We start from the raw sequence: 19,753 nt of genomic DNA, 5'->3' as shown, positions 1-19,753 counted from the left end.
ACTTCTGTACAATGGCAGTGATTAAAAAAAAAAGTAAAGTACCCAGTTTCAGACCCTGCGATCCATGGGCCATACGGTTAGAGAGCAGGGTCTCATGTGTCCAGCACAACGACCAACCGCCTGTACGTTCCCTAACTGAAGTCAGGTACCCATTAGAGTTGGGTGGACTCAGGGGCGTCCTAAAGAATCCCAAATTTAAAATCCTAATCTTCAACGAGAACTGATCCCGAAACTCTTCGATTCGGAAGCCAAGCGCTTTATCACTCCACCAGCGCGACTCTCACAAACTGACTTGACCAGTTACTAGACAAGTCTGACAAAAGCCACCAGAACTTTTCTTGTCCTGACAATTTTTTTAGGACAGTCTCATAGTCAAAGCTGCTTTAACATTCTGACCAGCAGACTAGCAGACCAGCACTTCTTGTCTGGCGCGGTATTTAAACACGCCTAGCAAATGTTTAAAGGGTTGATAATTAGTGTCAAGCATGAATTAATTTCAAAACAAAAGTAACCTAAAGACAGGCCATGCATATCTATAGTTCCGTTTCAGTTCCAAGTCTAGCGGAACGGAAACGTTACGTTCCTGTAAGAACTATAAATAGTACGCTCTGTTTCACCAGTTTCCGGAAAAGGTGGAGGGGTGTGTGCATAAAGACAACTAGGAAACTTAAAGAGTTGTGAATTATTTTTTTAGGGAAATAAAGTCAGGCTCATATTCTCTTTCTTTTAGGTCGTGGCAGACGTATTAAATCTCGTCATGACCTTATGAACTTAACGAGATTTCCTCAGCTCGAGTCACTTGGGAAGAGAACTGTGTAGCTTTCTTGTAATGCTGAATGTGGTACGGTACATGAAAAAACAGATACAAAAGAAAAAGACTTTTTAGACCCTCAACACACAAGAGTGAGACTAGTTCGATCTTACATCTCCTGACATCGTCCTCTGTTTCCGAACATTCGCACAAAGCTATAACATTAGTACCAAATGTAAGATCTATTTCCTTTGTTGCTGTTTCACAGCTTTACTTTTCAACAAACCAATGCCAAGATAGCTGGAATCAAAAGTTACATAAACAATGCCAATAGAGCTGGAATCAAAAGTTACATAAACCAATGCCAAGATAGCTGGAACCAAAAGTTACATAAACCAATGCCAAGATAGCTGGAATCAAAAGTTACATAAACCAATGCCAAGATAGCTGGAATCAAAAGTTACATAAACCAATGCCAAGAGAGCTGGAATCAAAAGTTACACAAACCAATGCCAAGATAGCTGGAATCAAAAGTTACATAAACCAATGCCAAGAAATCCGGAATCAAAAGTTACATAAACCAATGCCAAGATAGCTGGAATCAAAAGTTACACAAACCAATGCCAAGATAGCTGGAATCAAAAGTTACATAAACCAATGCCAAGAAATCCGGAATCAAAAGTTACACAAACCAATGCCAAGATAGCTGGAATCAAAAGTTACATAAACCAATGCCAAGAAATCCGGAATCAAAAGTTACATAAACCAATGCCAAGATAGCTGGAATTAAAAGTTACATAAACCAATGCCAAGATAGCCGGAATCAAAAGTTACATAAACCAATGCCAAGAAATCCGGAATCAAAAGTTACATAAACCAAGATAACCAATGCCAAGATAGCTAGAATCAAAAGTTACATAAACCAATGCCAAGATAGCTAGAATCAAAAGTTACATAAACCAATCCCAAGATAGCTAGAATCAAAAGTTACATAAACCAAGATAACCAATGCCAAGATAGCTAGAATCAAAAGTTACATAAACCAATGCCAAGATAGCTAGAATCAAAAGTTACATAAACCAATCCCAAGATAGCTAGAATCAAAAGTTACATAATTCCCAGAGTGCTGGAATATATTGTTACATAAACGAATTCCATGATTATTCGTATTAGACGTAATAATCTATAAATCTTCTCTTTTTCAACCGAATATTTAGAAGAGAAAAAAAAAATGTAATGAATCAAATAATAAACAACTTCATTTCGTATAAATCAAAACCATTAAACAAAAAAGAAAAAAAAAATTACTTCCTCACCTTGTCTTGATTATAGAATTAAGTTCAGGGCTCGATAAACACATTAGATACTAGTACGCTGTCAATTTACTAACTGATGTATAGCATTGGAATTTAGGTTACTAACTGATGTATACAATTTGAATTTACTAACTGATGTATACCATTGGAATTTAGGTTACTAGCTGATGTATACTATTGGAATTTAGGTTACTAACTGATGTATACCATTTGAATTTACTAACTGATGTATATAATTTGAATTTACTAACTGATGTATATAATTTGAATTTACTAACTGATGTATACCTTTTGAATTTACTAACTGATGTATATAATTTGAATTTACTAACTGATGTATATAATTTGAATTTACTAACTGATGTATACCTTTTGAATTTACTAACTGATGTATATAATTTGAATTTACTAACTGATGTATAGCATTTGAATTTACTAACTGATGTATACAATTTGAATTTACTAACTGATGTATACCATTTGAATTTACTAACTGATGTATACTATTTGAATTTACTAACTGATGTATACCATTTGAATTTACTAACTGATGTATACCATTTGAATTTACTAACTGATGTATACCATTTGAATTTACTAACTGATGTATACTATTTGAATTTACTAACTGATGTATACCATTTGAATTTACTAACTGATGTATACCATTTGAATTTACTAACTGATGTATAGCATTTGAATTTACTAACTGATGTATACTATTTGAATTTACTAACTGATGTATACCATTTGAATTTACTAAGTGATGTATACCATTTGAATTTACTAACTGATGTATACAATTTGAATTTACTAAGTGATGTATACCATTTGAATTTACTAACTGATGTATACAATTTGAATTTACTAACTGATGTCTACAATTCCTTGCACAGACCTACTCGAGCGCGCAGTTCATTGTACAGTCCAACAATCAGAATACTCCGTTCATGCACATATACATACTATAAAAACTCATGTGCATAACGTGATAGTAATAGTATTAGTAATACAATAGCAAACTTACACTGTCACTTTTATATGATGAACAAGAAGCTTGTAAGTCCACTTATAACGAACACACATCCAGAAGGTGTTATGAAACAACACACGAGATGGTCCTCGAAATGTATCTCCACAAAACACTTGAAAACTTTTTGAATGTAACCTCAGTACAAGTCTTGCTGTGTTGGGCAAACTTTGAGGCATTAAAAAAATAGAGAGTGAGGGGGGTGGAGGGGCAGGCGGAATGTTGTTTTTTTAAAAAAAAAAGACAACTGTGACCTAGATGGCCAGTGTTCCGTGACGACCGGAATTAAGTTACACAAAAACTTACAGCTATTGAAATAAACAGTCTATGATCTTGTCACATATTAAAACATCTACGTCTGCACTAATTTTAGTTTGTTTTGTCGATTTTCTTCTAGATTTTTAATTCACTTTTCCAGAATAGTCCCAAGCAGAAGTAAAACTAGGACGCAGTCATCTGTTGTTACGTCATATGCTAGGACACATTCTTACACGTGCTCTTCTTCCCTAGTGCCATTAGGGCATGGAACTTTTTAAACATTTACTTCCCTAGTGGCTTTAGAACTAGGAACTTTTTTTATTTTTAAATCATCTTCCATTAGAGCAGCGGTTCTCAACCTTTTAAGCTCAGCGACCCCTTTTTACAATCCCCCCCCCCCAACTCTGCCGCGACCCCCCCCCCCCCACACACACACACACACACATACAGCAATAGAAGAGAAGACAATACCAATCCATATTTTCGATGGTCTTAGGCGACCCCTGGCAAATGGTCAATCGACCCCCAAGGGGGTCTGGTGATGTGGCAGGTCTGCAGAAGTACCGCCCTCTGACAGGCAACGATAATGTTCCTAGGAATGCAAAGCGCCTTGAAGGTATATGAGGTCAGTTGTTATTATCCCCTCGGTTGATATAACAATGGGGTTATTATTATTATTATTATTAATTATTATTAGAACATGACCGATGCCAAAACAGTCCTTCAAAGCTGAAAGGAAACTGTTCTTCGATGGATTTCAGCACACATTGAATGAGAAGGCAATAAAAAGGCAGACATACTGGCCAAAGAGGGAAGAAACAAACAAACAAATGAAAATCGCTCTCTACCCAGAAGGAATGATGAAAATAAAAGAGTGTAGAATAAATGAGAATTAGACCAGCTCACATCCCAATTACAAGAAAAAAGGACGCCTATTATAAAGCTATCTCGACATGACCAAGGCATAATTTTCCGACTCAGAACCTGACACAACAGAATGAGACAACATATGTTCCAGAAGCTTAAAGTCGGGACGAGCGAAACCTGCCCTAGTGGAGCATCACCAGAGAATGCTGACCGTGTCCTTCAAAGCTGCATACTATATCAAGAGGCCCGAACAAGACACTGGCCCCAAAACCTTCCTATAGAACAAAAACTATACGGAGAACTTTCAGATCTGGAAACCCTGCGCAGTTCATCTCAGATATAGGATTACAGATCTGAACTCTCCGACAAGTAAAATGAGAACGAAGAAGAAGAAGAAGATAAAACTTTAAAAAAAAAAAATTAATTATCTTCCCTAGTGCCATCAGAGCATGGAACTTTTTTTTTAATTATCTAAAAATCACGTGGTTAAAACTGAACATTATAATTTCCAAAGATTCTGATACAGTCAAAAGTTGAAGTAAAACAATGGTATTAAAAGGAGATCTGTGTTCTGTATAATTTATTGTAAGATATGTATCTACAAGTTCAAGGCAGCTGCATCACGGTCTAGGCCTGACCAGGACTTAAGATATACCTTTAAGATTACTACGCGTTCGAGATCGTGTTGTAATTTTAGTTCGTTAAAACTAAAGCCATACGAGATATCAAAATTCAAGTTTTGAAAGTTGTGGTGCGTAGACTCGGCACATACCTGAACAGATAAAAAATCCTCCAAGTGTGTAAGCTTGTCGCTAACGGGAAGGCCGCAGTTCAAAATCCGCGCGGTAAGACTCGGTTTCGGAGAACTGGAGTCACTTTTATCGGGCTTTCGCTTTTTTTTTTTTTTATGAAGACCCAATTGTGTGCGTGTGTGTGTGATAGCGCGAAGAAAGAGAGAGGCGGTCAGCGAGTCTCACTATGTGTAAAGTCATACACATATATTTAATGTTCCTATTAGAACACATATAACTAACTCAACACATGGACAGCATAAGCATAAACAAGAAATCAATTCACCAATTCATTGATAGAATGCAGTTCCGTTCATAATGGCTCAACAATACGAAGCTGGAGAAGGCTGAAGGATTGTCACACCGTTGATAGGCAGAGTTTCAATTTCGGGAAGGCGTCACCGAAAAAAAGTATGGTGCGTCATATTGTTATATTCTACATTTAGGTGCATTTTTTGTATTCCTGATTCAGAGAATTGGCTTCAGACAAACGAAACCAATGACTTTTTAAAACAAGCATTTCTAGTCAATTCGGAAACGAGATTCAATGGAACACGGTGTCTCTTTTGGTGTCTCTTTGCTGTTTGGTTGAGATTACAAGTAATTCATTGAAATTTCGTTATATCTGTACCGTATGTTTTGTTTTTTTTTTTCCTTTTTTTTTACAAAATTTATTTAACTTAAAAATATGGTTTATCATATTTGCATAATAATGGAAATAGAAAACTTTGCAATGGAAATTTATTTTTTTACACAATCTGGCTTCCTAGGCTTAGATTTCCCATTAGATGTTACAAAGTATAAATCTATAGGGCATCTGGGTCTCCCTTATGATGTGAAATACTATAAAAGTTTTTTTGTTTTTTTCAGACTGGAATACATTCGCCTAATTAATATTATATTACATTATATATGCATGACGCGTAGGACGTAATCATCTTCTTTTTTTGAAGTAACGTCTGTATTATATAAGATAATGGTAAACCATTTCATCGATCTTATGTTTATTTATCATGCAATGACTTCAAGGCAATCATCTATATACACTGTATTAATTTGGTGTCAGAAGCAAATTTGCGAAAATATCCAAGCAATGTGCCAGTTTTAAACTGTTTGAGTATTTTAATACATATAACTTTTATAGCGTATCGGCTGGATTAGACGTTACTTAAAATGGGAATGAGGTCTTAATCTAGAATAAAATGGGGCCCCTTGCCAAAAGCCATTATGATGTAAACTGCAATACGATAGGACTGCCAAATCTCGAGCTTTCAGATCAGGTCAATATATGGACCAAAGAAAGAAAAAGAAAAAAAACAGGGCCAGGTTTCGTATCGTGCCAAGAGTCACGCCAATACATTTTATTTGCCAAACCCTGAGTACCAGCAGACGATAGCCTACCCTGTTGTTAAGTATCCCACTTAAGACGAGTCCTGAAAAAAAAAGAGCTTTCCAGGCTCATAGAAAGAGCTTAATGACAGGTAGGCAGACGTGGCCACAGACGTGCACTTCACATTCTTTTTTTTTTTTTTTACTATTTGGGCAGATCCTTTCATTCATATGTTAAGATAACGTTTAAAAAAAAAGTTTTTTAAAAATAATTTTTTAGCAGAAAAGCCTCTATTGGTTTCACTCTGTCTGTCTGTCTTTCTGTCTGTCCCATTTATATCTCAACAGCAAAAACTACTGACTCTACCACCGCATGCAGTGTACTCGAAATAAGTGAAACGGCAACGCAAACACTTTTGTTTTTAAAACTAAGTATGAAAGCTGTATGGAGGCGTGGTGGCTGAGGGATAAAGCGCAAGGCTTCTGTCCAAACCTAGGGATCCCGGGTTCGAATCTCAGTGCAGACTGGAATTTCGAATATCGGGATTTTTAGGACGCCCCTAAGTCCACCCAGCTCTAAGTGGTACCTGACATTTGTTGGGGGAACGCAAGGGGGGTTGATAGTTGCGCTGGCCACATGACACCCCCATTAACAATCCACCATAGAAACAGATGACCTTAACATCATCGCTGCAACAATGTGGCCTTCCCTGACTCCATTTCGCTACCCAACCATGTCTGATAAAGGTTTCATAGTACAGTCCGCATATGTAAGGTCATAGTACAGTTCGCATATGTAAGGTCTTTCATAGTACAGTTCGCATATGTAAGGTCTTTCATAGTACAGTTCGCATACGTAAGGTCTTTCATAGAACAGTTCGCATACGTAAGGTCTTTCATAGTACAGTCCGCATATGTAAGGTCTTTCATAGTACAGTTCGCATATGTAAGGTCTTCCATAGTACAGTCCGCATATGTAAGGTCTTTCATAGTACAGATCGCTTATGTAAGGTCTTTCATAGTACAGTTCGCATATGTAAGGTCTTTCATAGTACAGTCGCATACGTAAGGTCTTTCATAGTACAGTCCGCATACGTAAGGTCTTTCATAGTACAGTTCGCATATGTAAGGTCTTTCATAGTACAGTCCGCATACGTAAGGTCTTTCATAGTACAGTCCGCATACGTAAGGTCTTTCATAGTACAGTCCTCATACGTAAGGTCTTTCATAGTACAGTCCGCATACGTAAGGTCTTTCATAGTACAGTTCGCATACGTAAGGTCTTTCATAGTACAGTCCGCATACGTAAGGTCTTTCATAGTACAGTTCGCATATGTAAGGTCTTTCATAGTACAGTCCGCATACGTAAGGTCTTTCATAGTACAGTTCGCATACGTAAGGTCTTTCATAGTACAGTCCGCATACGTAAGGTCTTTCATAGTACAGTTCGCATATGTAAGGTCTTTCATAGTACAGTCCGCATACGTAAGGTCTTTTATAGTACAGTCCGCATACGTAAGGTCTTTCATAGTACAGTCCTCATACGTAAGGTCTTTCATAGTACAGTCCGCATACGTAAGGTCTTTCATAGTACAGTCCGCATACGTAAGGTCTTTCATAGTACAGTTCGCATACGTAAGGTCTTTCATAGTACAGTCCGCATACGTAAGGTCTTTCATAGTACAGTTCGCATATGTAAGGTCTTTCATAGTACAGTTCGCATATGTAAGGTCTTTCATAGTACAGTCCGCATACGTAAGGTCTTTCATAGTACAGTCCGCATACGTAAGGTCTTTCATAGTACAGTCCGCATACGTAAGGTCTTTCATAGTACAGTCCTCATACGTAAGGTCTTTCATAGTACAGTCCGCATACGTAAGGTCTTTCATAGTACATTCCGCATACGTAAGGTCTTTCATAGTACAGTCCGCATACGTAAGGTCTTTCATAGTACAGTCCGCATACGTAAGGTCTTTCATAGTACACTCAGCATATGGACGGTCTAAATGGGGCACATTTTACTTTTTTATGGATAGTGTATGCGTATACTAGTTTTTGGCGGAGTACAAGATGTTGTATACAGTTGAATGGCCAAACATTAGAAGAATTTAACTCAAGTACATAAATAAGAGTCAAACATAACAAGAGATGGGGGATTCAAGCTTGGCATCCGCTGCCACGATCAAACTTAGGAAAAATTAAGAATAAAATCAGCTTTCCAGTCAAATTTAAACTGTGCTCTTCGCTAGTAATCTATGTACTCCTTGTAAAAGTTGGACACTGAACGCAGAATAAAGAAAGAAGAATCCAAGCTTTTGAGAGTAAATGCTACAGATTAAAAATGCTGGATATCAGATTCCAGGGAAAGAAGATAAATGAGTTTGTACTGTTACAAAGTCAATACTCTGACTGGAAAACAAGGAAAAACTGCTCAATACTGTAAAGAAATTAAATCTGAGCTGGTTTGGTCATATTGTAAGACATAACAATAAGGCGTGTCTTCGAGTCCGAAGATCAAAGAGGAATGCAGTATTTCCCGTGGCTACGCGGCCCTAGCTGTGACCTACATATTTTGCCACAAACAGGGTCTAGCATAGCCATTGTCCGCCGGTGGTCGATTAAGATTTGTAAGACATGATTCACTGTCAAAAGTCATTCTTCAAGGTTCAGTGGAGATAAGGCTGTCCAAAGAAAAGCTGGCTGGATAACTCAAAAGAATTTAGCGGCCTCTCTCTTGATATCCTGCTAAAAAAACAGGCTGCTGACCAAGTAAATTGGAGGGATTTGGTTACGCGGTCACAGCACCCGTACAGCAGAAGTTAAGGGAGAGATGAGAGATGTATCAGTACAGCAGAAGTCAAGGGAGAGATGAGAGATGTATCCGTACAGCAGAAGTCAAGGGAGAGATGAGAGATGTATCCGTACAGCAGAAGTCAAGGGAGAGATGAGAGATGTATCCGTACAGCAGAAGTCAAGGGAGAGATGAGAGATGTATCAGTACAGCAGAAGTCAAGGGAGAGATGATAGATGTGTCCGTACAGCAGAAGTCAAGGGAGAGATGTACCCGTACAGCAGAAGTCAAGGGAGAGATGAGAGATGTATCCGTACAGCAGAAGTCAAGGGAGAGATGAGAGATGTATCCGTACAGCAGAAGTCAAGGGAGAGATGAGAGATGTATCCGTACAGCAGAAGTCAAGGGAGAGATGAGAGATGTATCCGTACAGCAGAAGTCAAGGGAGAGATGAGAGATGTATCCGTACAGCAGAAGTCAAGGGAGAGATGAGAGATGTATCCGTACAGCAGAAGTCAAGGGAGAGATGAGAGATGTATCAGTACAGCAGAAGTTAAGGGAGAGATGAGAGATGTATCAGTACAGCAGAAGTCAAGGGAGAGATGAGAGATGTATCAGTACAGCAGAAGTCAAGGGAGAGATGAGAGATGTATCAGTACAGCAGAAGTCAAGGGAGAGATGAGAGATGTAGCCGTACAGCAGAAGTCAAGAGAGAGATGAGAGATGTATCCGTACAGCAGAAGTCAAGGGAGAGATGAGAGATGTATCCGTACAGCAGAAGTCAAGGGAGAGATGAGAGATGTATCCGTACAGAAGTCAAGGGAGAGAGGAGAGATGTATCCGTACAGCAGAAGGGAGAGATGTATCCGTGCAGCAGAAGTCAAGGGAGAGATGAGAGATGTGTACGTTTTTAAAAGTAAGATCACAAAGGCAGTTCATGTTGATACTTTACCTGATGTATGCACGTCTCGACAATCATACAATGTACCTGGTAAGTCAAGTCGACTGCTAGGAGTACATAGCTTTTGGTGGATGAACTGAGAGTTAAGAATTGCCTCCCGTGTTTCTGTTGACCCAAATAAACCCATTTACCACCAACAGTTTGATGGGCTAGATCAGCGGTTCCCAAACTTTTTTTCCTTAACGGAACACTTTGTACTTTCTGAGTATTTAGCGGAGTCCATTGCTTTTTTTTTTTTTTTTTTTTTTTTTTTTTGAAGGATTAATTCACGTGGCGGCCTACTAGATAATTATTCCAGTAGTTCGCGGAACACCAATTCAGGCATCTCGGAACACTAGGGTTCCGCGGAACACAGTTTGGGAAACACTGAGCTAGATAAACAAATATGAAATTTTATACACGATAGCAGGTGGTGGTTGAGTTGTTAATCACTTGGTTTCAGAACCGAGGGGCTTCAAGTTCGAATCCCGGTGAGGACTGGTATTTAGAGCTTCGGGATTTTTAGGTATTTCGACGCCCCTGAGTCTACCTAATTCTAATGAATACCTTACATACGTTGGGGGGGGGGGGGTAATAGCTGTATGTCGTTGTGCTGGTCACATGATACCCATTGTCGGCCATCAAACAGATGAGCTTTAGATTATCTGCCCCCTTAAATTATAGTTAGCAAAGGAGGTAGTTTTACTTTTTATGCAAGCAATGTCTACAAATGTCATTTTTACAAGTCTATAGCATGGAAACTTGCCAAAGTTGACTTTTTGTTGGACCAGTTACGTATTTAATTTGTTTAACACTTCGAACCAAAGTCTTGACAGTAACGAGAATTCTTAGACCCCTGATCATTCAGAAACTAAGCTAACAAAAGAATTTTAATGTCGATACAGCCCCAGTGAATGAAAAGGTTCAGCCGAGACTTAACGCACAAAAAGTGTCAGGAATGCGGATAAGGAAGATTTACGAGAAAATAGTAAAACTCAAAGCGCTCTTTGATAGTAAGACTGTTACTGTGATGCAAGAATATGTATGATCAGACAAAATGGTAGTTAGTCACCGGCGTCACCATTTTATTTTCTTAACAAGCTTCAATTTCGTTTTGTGAAAATACAAAACGAATCAAATTTGTTGGACTACTCGCCTGAAATTAATTTGAAAAAAAAAATGATGGCGCAGTAGTACAATTTCATGTACTATGATTTATGTTTTATAATACATGATATATGATTCTTGCTTTATGATTCGTTTTCTATGATTCTATTCACGCTATGGGATTCATAATTTATAACTCAAGATTTACGTTCTAAAATTCATGAGTTTTAATTGAGGCCCAATTAGTCATTCTTTATATTATTTGGCCTATGATTCATGCCAGTTCTCATGATTCATGATTGATGCTTTATCTCTTCTAAGTTCTTAATATCCTTACTTCGACGATTTTTGCTACGCTGATTCTCGCTTCGCTGAATCTTGCTACGCTTATTCTCGCTTCTCTGATTCTCGCTTCTCTGATTCTTGCTTCTCCGATTCACGCTTCTCTGATTCTTGCTACGCTGAATCTTGCTTCCCTGAATCTTGCTTCCCTGAATCTTGCTTCCCTGAATCTTGCTTCGCTGCGGAGATTCAGAAACCGTTCATGCTTTGTTTACGTTGACGAAATAGAAACTACAGGACGAACACAAGGTTCTGAAATTATGTGTTGACAAATGTACAGAGCCAATCATACGTTTTCTGTATTTATATGCATGTATGCTTTATAGAAGTAAATTAACAATTAGCTAGTATTAACTCTTTCTCTCCGTAATTATTTACCACATTCTGGCGGAATCAACGCTGGTATCGTCAGTGAGGAGAGAAAGAGTTAAGAAAACTAACTGTTAATATATCCTGGATCATCACGTAGGCATATGTAAGAACCCTGAATTTAAAAAAAAAAATACTTCAGTTGATTAGCCTTTTATGCTAAACACGGTAACGCCGGGCATTTCTGCTAGTAAATAATAAAACCAAGTACTTATTATAATAATTATATATCAAAGAAAAGAGAAAATAATACAATCAGAAAGCTATGCCATTTAAGAGTTCACAAACATGCCCATTAGCCGAACACTTCACTACCTAAGACCCTTCACTTTAAAATCGATACACGGTGCTAATCACTCCCGATAAGCCTGCATGTTGATCTTAACATTCACCCGGGTACGTTGGACAGACTTTTTTTTTTTTTAAGGGCCATGTTACAGCCCGTAATTCACAACCCTAAATCCAAGGTTATTAGTTCGAGTACAATAATATTAGAAGGGGATTTTCCACCAAAAAGACAGACAAAAAAGTGAATAACATTATCTTAGTGTTATTAAAGTGTTATTAAAAACAAACAAGTATCATAAAAAATAATATTTTTGAAAAACAAAGCTTATGTAAGGGAAAGAACCGCTAATTACTGTCATTTATTTGAAAATTACAGAGTTTAGCTCCTTTCAGCTGTATAAAACTAAATTAATTAATTAGTACTAAATGGTTAACTAATTGTTTAATTTTTGGATTGATTCGTGTATCGTCATCGACTATGAATAAATATGCGAAATTTCGAGTTGATCCGAGAATGGGAAGTGGGAGGAAAAAAAAACGTTTAAAAACAAAATAAGCGGATTAAATCCATATATACATCCACATCTCTCATTAAGTATCGGTTATTCCCCTTATTTCGGTATCAAACGAAATAAGTAGGCATCAACAATTAATTAACTAATTTTTTAAATCTTTAGATTGATTCATGTCTTGTCAGACCAATCAATAATTGTCCAAAAGTTTTAACTTGATCTGAGAATGAGAGATGAGAGAAAAAGCATATTCAAACTTTTTACCAGACAGACAGACAGACAGAGTGAGTGGTTATAATCTTTATGTAGACAACAGAAATAGACTAGAGTATGATGTCCCAATCGGAATCATTCTGAAATGAGTGAAGTCCAAACCAAGGTTTGACAGAAACAGAAGACTATACTATGCGGGCCATACATACATACATACGCCTTACTTTCTGTTTTATATATTAAATGTCTTGAACTGTCCGTCTGTGGACACGAGTAATACTACGCGTACATAGGATGGCTGCCTAGTCGTGCGGTTTGCGCGCTGGACTGTCGTTCAGATTTATCGATGGTCTCGGGTTCAAACCCTGCCCGCTCCCATCCCCCGTCGTCCTGCGGGAGGTTTGGACTAGGAAGTAATTATCTTCAACTCTGAAGGAACATCCGAAACATGTAAAACATTTTACAAACAAACACTCAACCAATCTTCCGATCAGTACAAAATTCTACAGACCCAGATAAGAGACCTTCTGCACTTGCCCTAAGATTATTGTATATTGGCACTGTTTTCTTGATGTTTTTTATAATGAGATTTTAATCAAACTGTCCAATGTACATTTCACAACACAGCGAACTATATGGGGGTTTAAAAGACCCCAAGGTATGTCCCTAGTTTCCGTTATGCTATGTTTATGAGCAAATTTTGTAAACCCTGCACCTTCGTATACCCCGCACATCTGCCATTTGCGGCAAAACTAGCATATGCGCGGAAGTGCGGTAATGAAATTATAAAGAGCATGCACATGAAGAGATTGGGGTATTAAAACCACTGACCACAACAGTTACATGAGTGACCTACTTCTTGTTCACTTACAGACATGGAGGTACAAAGAACGTGAAGAAATGGGAGGAGGGGAGGAAGTCGTTGGTGAGCACGCGAGTCTGAAGCACGCGAGTCATAAGGTCAAGTCAACCATTCAAAGCAAAATGACGTCATTTGGCGCCGAGATCCAGGTCGTCTGATTGTGACAGTATCAAGGATGAAGGTGGAAATATTTCTTTGCCTTTATTGCCCCACCCCCCTAGGCTTTTTATTTTCCCAAAAGTATATTTGACTTCAAGTCATTTTACTTCAAATAAAGATCTACCGTTTGTGTTTGAGTGCGTCAGCTTTTAAATACTACACAATAAATGTGTAAGTGTGTGCGTTCGATTTCGCACCATAATTGTGTGTGTGTGGCAGTGTGTTGTGGCAGTGTGGGTGTGGTTTACAGTGTGGGTGTGGTTTACAGTGTGGGTGTGGTTTACAGTGTGGGTGTGGTTTCCAGCCCTACCTTCCTTTGTTTTTAAATCGCAAAAGTTTGAAATCAAGGAGATAACTGAACTGAGGTGAGTAACAGTGAACTACGGTGAATTTCCAATGAATCTCCCATGAATCTGAAATAAAACTCCTATGAATTTCCAATGGATCTTCAAATGACTCTCCAAAGAATCTCCAAAAAATCCTTCATTGAACTCCTAAGAAATATCCCAATGAATCTCAAAATGAACCTCCAAATGAATCTCCGATGAAATTCAAATGAATTTTTAATGAATCCCTAATAAACCTCCAAAGAACCCCGAATAAACAATGTACCCCCAGGTTAACCGCCACTGCATGTTGTATCAACCTCCCATTAAAAACCTCCCTCGATACTATTATTCTTGACCCTTCCTACAAATATTTTTTTCAAAAAGGTCATGACCTAATGTTTTACCGAACATCCAAAAACGTAATGTCGACCTTCTACTCTGACCTACTAAGCCAGTCGACTGGACTCTGAGTGCAGTCAAGCGTGACTGTTGCCTATTAGTATTTCTCTTTCTTCCTAATGTCCTTTTCTCCACAAACTCATCTCTCTAGAACAGCGGTTCTCAACCTTTTACGCTCGGCGACCCCTTTTTACAGTCCCCCACTCTGCCGCGACCCCCCCTCCCCGCACACACACATACAGCAATAGAAGAGTAGTCAATAACAATCCATATTTTGGATCGTCTTAGGCGACCCCTGGCAAATCGTCAATAGACCCCCCAAGGGGGGTCGCGACCCACAGGTTGAGAACCCCTGCCCTAGAACCAAGATGAAAGAACAAGTATTTCCATTAAAAATCTTGGATGGCATCATTATAGTCTTAAAATACCTCTACTTAACTTGCAGTTCCCACTTCTGGGTAGTGGGGCGGGTGGATGGAACCTGGACAAGGATCTTAAAAAACGGCTCCAACAATTTTCCTAGAAATTTGACAGCTGCTGTATATCGTTGGGAAACAAAAATAGCTCGTTGGCTATACTGGGGAAACTCTGGTTTGATATTTATAAAGTACACAAAGCAATAAATGTAAATTCATCTAGAGAACGAGAAAATATTTATCTTGAACGGACTAGACGTCTTATATCTTAGTCTAGATCTAAAGGCCTATCAAATGATTATCCTCAAGTGTAGTAGATCTATACATTCGCTTCAACGAATTAGAAACCCAATTAGTAACGAGCCATGCTGAGATTTACTCCCCCTTAGAGCACGTGAAGGGAAGCAAGCAGTGAGTTTTATCAAGAATGTGGTGGTCTAGTGTCTCGACGTCCTCGATGCAGTGGTGAAGCGTCCGCAGTAAGCACCTATTGGACAGTGTCCGACTCGGAACTGGGCTAGGACGGCCTGTTCCGCACGATTAAGCTGCCACCGCGCATCCTTACGGTCTGGTCTACTCAGCTGCTTATGGAGCTCGCGGCCTTTATCGGAAGAGTCCCAACTGTCTTACCAAAGTGCAAACAATCGGGTGTCGGCCAGGGAACGTACACTCTCGTAAGTGCACGGTTCATCATGAAGGGTTGCAGTTCTCGCCGCGGAACCTATTGGATAAAACTATTGACATCGAGATGCAGAAGACGTTCCAGGACCGCGAGGAACGCTTCCGCCCTTCTGACACCTGCATGCTGCCCTTCAAGGGCATCTAGGGCAGGGATCGAATCAGTGAAAATGACTGCGTCCGTTGGTGGCGCAGATACATTTCTTTCGTCTTAGTCGACGCCTTAAGCATTCGCTTAACCAGGATTCTTTCTCGGGTGTTGGGGGTGGGAATGAATGAGGCGGGGTTAAAAATGTTCCAAAGTTTTTTTAATCTAACATTCATCAGTTATTAAAGAGTAAACAATCGCTCTATAAGTTGTAGAAAGGAAGTCTATACGTTGTAGAAAGGAAGTCTATAAGTTGTAGAAAGGAAGTCTATACGTTGTAGAAAGGAAGTCTATACGTTGTAGAAAGGAAGTCTATTAGTTGTAGAAAGGAAGTCTATAAGTTGTAGAAAGGAAGTCTATATGTTGTAGAAAGGAAGTCTATAAGTTGTAGAAAGGAAGTCTATAAGTTGTAGAAAGGAAGTCTATACGTTGTAGAAAGGAAGTCTATTAGTTGTAGAAAGGAAGCCTATAAGTTGTAGAAAGGAAGTCTATACGTTGTAGAAAGGAAGCCTATAAGTTGTAGAAAGGAAGTCTATAAGTTGTAGAAAGGAAGTCTATAAGTTGTAGAAAGGAAGTCTATAAGTTGTAGAAAGGAAGTCTATAAGTAGTAGAAAGGAAGTCTATAAGTTGTAGAAAGGAAGTCTATAAGTTGTAGAAAGGAAGTCTATAAGTTGTAGAAAGGAAGTCTATAAGTTGTAGAAAGGAAGTATAGTCTTTTTTTAAGTATTGTAATAACTGACAGGAGGCAACTCAACGAGGACCTTGACGTTTATTTACACTGAGACATGACAAACACAAAGGACATCTGCCTTGAGCACATCATCTCCATATTGGCTCTAGACTTGGGCGGAAATCGTTAGTCTCCTAATGTCAACATCCGACTTGTTTAGTCACAGATAGTGCGCACCTTCTTTCTGCACTATCTTGGATGGCGGTGCGTATGACAAAGTCATAACAGTATGTTTAACATTTTTCTTTATCTTAAATCAGTTTATTGCGCATTTTTTTCCAAGTCCCAAGACCTTTCTTGGCTCAGGCGGACAGGAGATAATGACGCAAAGCTTCTTAAGTAGAGAACATAATCAAGCAGTGTAGAACCGGCCACTGCTCCCGTGGGTGTGTGTTCTGCTCGACCACCAAAGGAAATGATTCCCAGTGTGTCGCCGCTGTCCGGGGTGTGAGGAAACAAAAGGCGCGCAGTGTCCCCAGCTGCAAACTTTTAGAGGCGATGTGGTTATCAGTGGTAGCAATGAGACACTAGGTCACGCAGCTGAGCTTCTTAATCAGGGCGAGAGTTGTCCTCCCTGCTTAGATCCCAGTCGGGGTCCTTCGCAAATAACTAAATAGAGTGAAGTTCGAGCCTCCGTGTGGCCACACCACGGCTACCAAGCAGTGGCAAGTTGTTCAAAGCATGGTGATGAAATAAAGCAATAGTTAACATAGACTAAAGTCAACATTGGCAATGAAATGCATGAGTAAAAAAAAATATCTCAAGATGCTATAGAGTGGGTCACTGCAGTTGACACAAGTACTTGCGGTCCAAATTAAATCCATCGCCGAAGACGATAAAGGCCTGCGTGTTGTAACTCCGTGGCAGACAACGGCTTTGTTAGTACATACTTACCGGGTTACTTCCTACCTTTAGGACTCGACAACTAATACTCCGATTGTATGTAATAAAACGAGTACATTAAAAACTTTGATTTCTGTTTAAATAATGAAAGTTCCACACAAATGGAGGGGGTGTGCAGGAGAAATCATTTCAATTAATTTTGTTTAACTAGTTTACAGAATTCAGTGCTTAAAGTGGTATGAGATGAATAAACCTAACATTTAGGTCTAATAAATAAATAAATATCTATTTATCTATCTATCTTTCTATCTATCTATCTTTCTATCTATCTAATCTATGTAATATATCTATCTATCTATCTATCTATCTATCTATCTATTTATCTATCTATTTATCTATCTAATCTATGTAATATATCTAACTATCTATCTATCTATCTATCTATCTATCTATCTATCTATCTATCTATCTATCTATATATTTATCTATCTATCTTTCTATCTATCTAATCTATGTAATATATCTATCTATCTATCTATCTATCTATCTATTTATCTATCTATTTATCTATCTAATCTATGTAATATATCTAACTATCTATCTATCTATCTATCTATCTATCTATCTATCTATCTATCTATCTATCTATCTATCTATCTGTCTATCTATCCTATCCCTTAGTCTGTTAAATCGCTGGGGCACCGCACAAGTACTATCGACCCTATTTCTTCATTTCTCTCTGTCTTTTGCCTAAGTTAGAACCCCTTTCAGTGGCAGGCCCGTCCATTCTTTTATGTTATCTTCCCATCGCTTTCTCTTTCTGCCTCTTCTTTTTTTTTCCTGGTACTGTTCCTGAAGGAAGGTCTTTGCGAGCCCCGAAGATTTTGTATTATGACCATCTCTTGGTTTGAGATGCGGTCTTTGTATGTGATACCTAGGATCCTTCTGTAGCATCTAAATTCCATTGCTAGGATCCTCCTCTCTAGCTCTGCAGTCAGCGTCCACGACTCACAAGCGTATACAAATGTGGCCATGACCAGGGAGCACCGAGGGCTACGCCTTTGTCTTTCCATATTATTATTTTTAAATTATGGAATATGGAAAGACAATTCTAATTAAAGGGAAACAAAAACGTTGGGATCAATTAGTCTATCCGGTGTTTCGATCCCGGTCTGTTACTCACTGAACTTGTGTACGATTTTATAAAGCGTGATTTAAATCTAAGTACTCCTCTTCGCTTCCAACAGCCTCCCACAGCTAGTCACTTTTTGTTCTCTCTTTTAAAGTATTTAGCTGTATAATCATTTCTAATTTTATGACCTCCCTCTCTCACTTCTTTTCTTCCTCTCTCTCTCTCTCTCTTCCTCTCACTTTCACGATATTTAAGTGTTCACTATCAAAATAAAAGTGCCACGTATTATGTTAGATAGCTAGTTTAGTTAGTTGAGTTGCGCACTTTATTAGACTGACAGTGAACGGATATTTTATAGTGTCGACATAGACTTTGGGGTTTGAGGTTAGGATTGACCTTTAAAGATCAGTTTCTGCTAGACTTTCAAGAGGTTAACATTATTGTTAGTGACGGACTAGACTGTGGCCCATTCTGTATTAAAGATTGTTTGAAGTTTCATTCTGAGTGAACTTAGTTATTGAGTCTTTGTTCCTGTTGGTACCTGTTCATTCTTGTGGCGGTAGCATAGTCTAGAAACTCGCCAGTGTAATACACTCAACAAGGTACGGGCACGCATCTAGTATAATCAAGCATCGTTAGAAATACTTCAAGTACATCTGATTTATACATGCATCCGTTACAATTAGCGACTCATTCTTGTTTGTTTTTTTTTCCTGAAATCCTGTACATATACATCGGGCGTCCGCCGGAACCCCGTGATGTAAAAAAACAAAAAAACGCTGATTATTTTTTTCCATTAGTATTTTTTGAAAACCCGTGATACAGCTCATCCGCGAAAGCCAAGGGACCACTGTACCTGTTATTTCATTATAATATTTTTTTTGTTTGTTTTGTTACGTAAAAAAATATCAGGCCTCCCTCCTCATTGTAACAAATCGTAAAAAAAAAATGTTACACCCCCAAATCCCCCCCCCCTTTTTTTCCAAAGGTTACGTAATATCCGAACGTTCCCTTCGAGACCATTAGTTCTAGAAGGCCTCAACACTGGCCTGCAACGTCACAACATGTGGGCAATTCGGACCAACAGCTCGTTACCACGTCGTACAGCCCCTGTGACGTGGCAACGAGCTTTCGCATGAAAAGTATTTTCTCT

General features: G+C 38.6%; 1 protein-coding gene across 3 annotated transcripts in view; it reads right to left on the bottom strand.

The window, feature by feature from the left end:
- LOC106064009 (cholesterol 7-desaturase nvd-like) overlaps positions 1-19,753 on the bottom strand; it is a 75,541-nt gene that overhangs the window by 29,762 nt on the left and 26,026 nt on the right. For 2 of the 3 annotated variants that reach the window (XR_008779626.1, XM_056039971.1), the window contains exon 1: positions 4,995-5,132. The exons of the other annotated variant lie outside the window; for it this stretch is intronic. The gene's annotated coding sequence lies outside the window, so the exon portion shown is untranslated. Of the gene's footprint in view, positions 1-4,994; positions 5,133-19,753 lie in introns of those variants that run through there. 3 annotated transcript variants of the gene reach the window in all.

The sequence above is a fragment of the Biomphalaria glabrata genome, chromosome 9, assembly GCF_947242115.1.
Source record: "Biomphalaria glabrata chromosome 9, xgBioGlab47.1, whole genome shotgun sequence".
Lineage (NCBI taxonomy): Eukaryota > Metazoa > Mollusca > Gastropoda > Planorbidae > Biomphalaria > Biomphalaria glabrata.
This window is presented reverse-complemented; position numbering and strand designations above follow the sequence as displayed.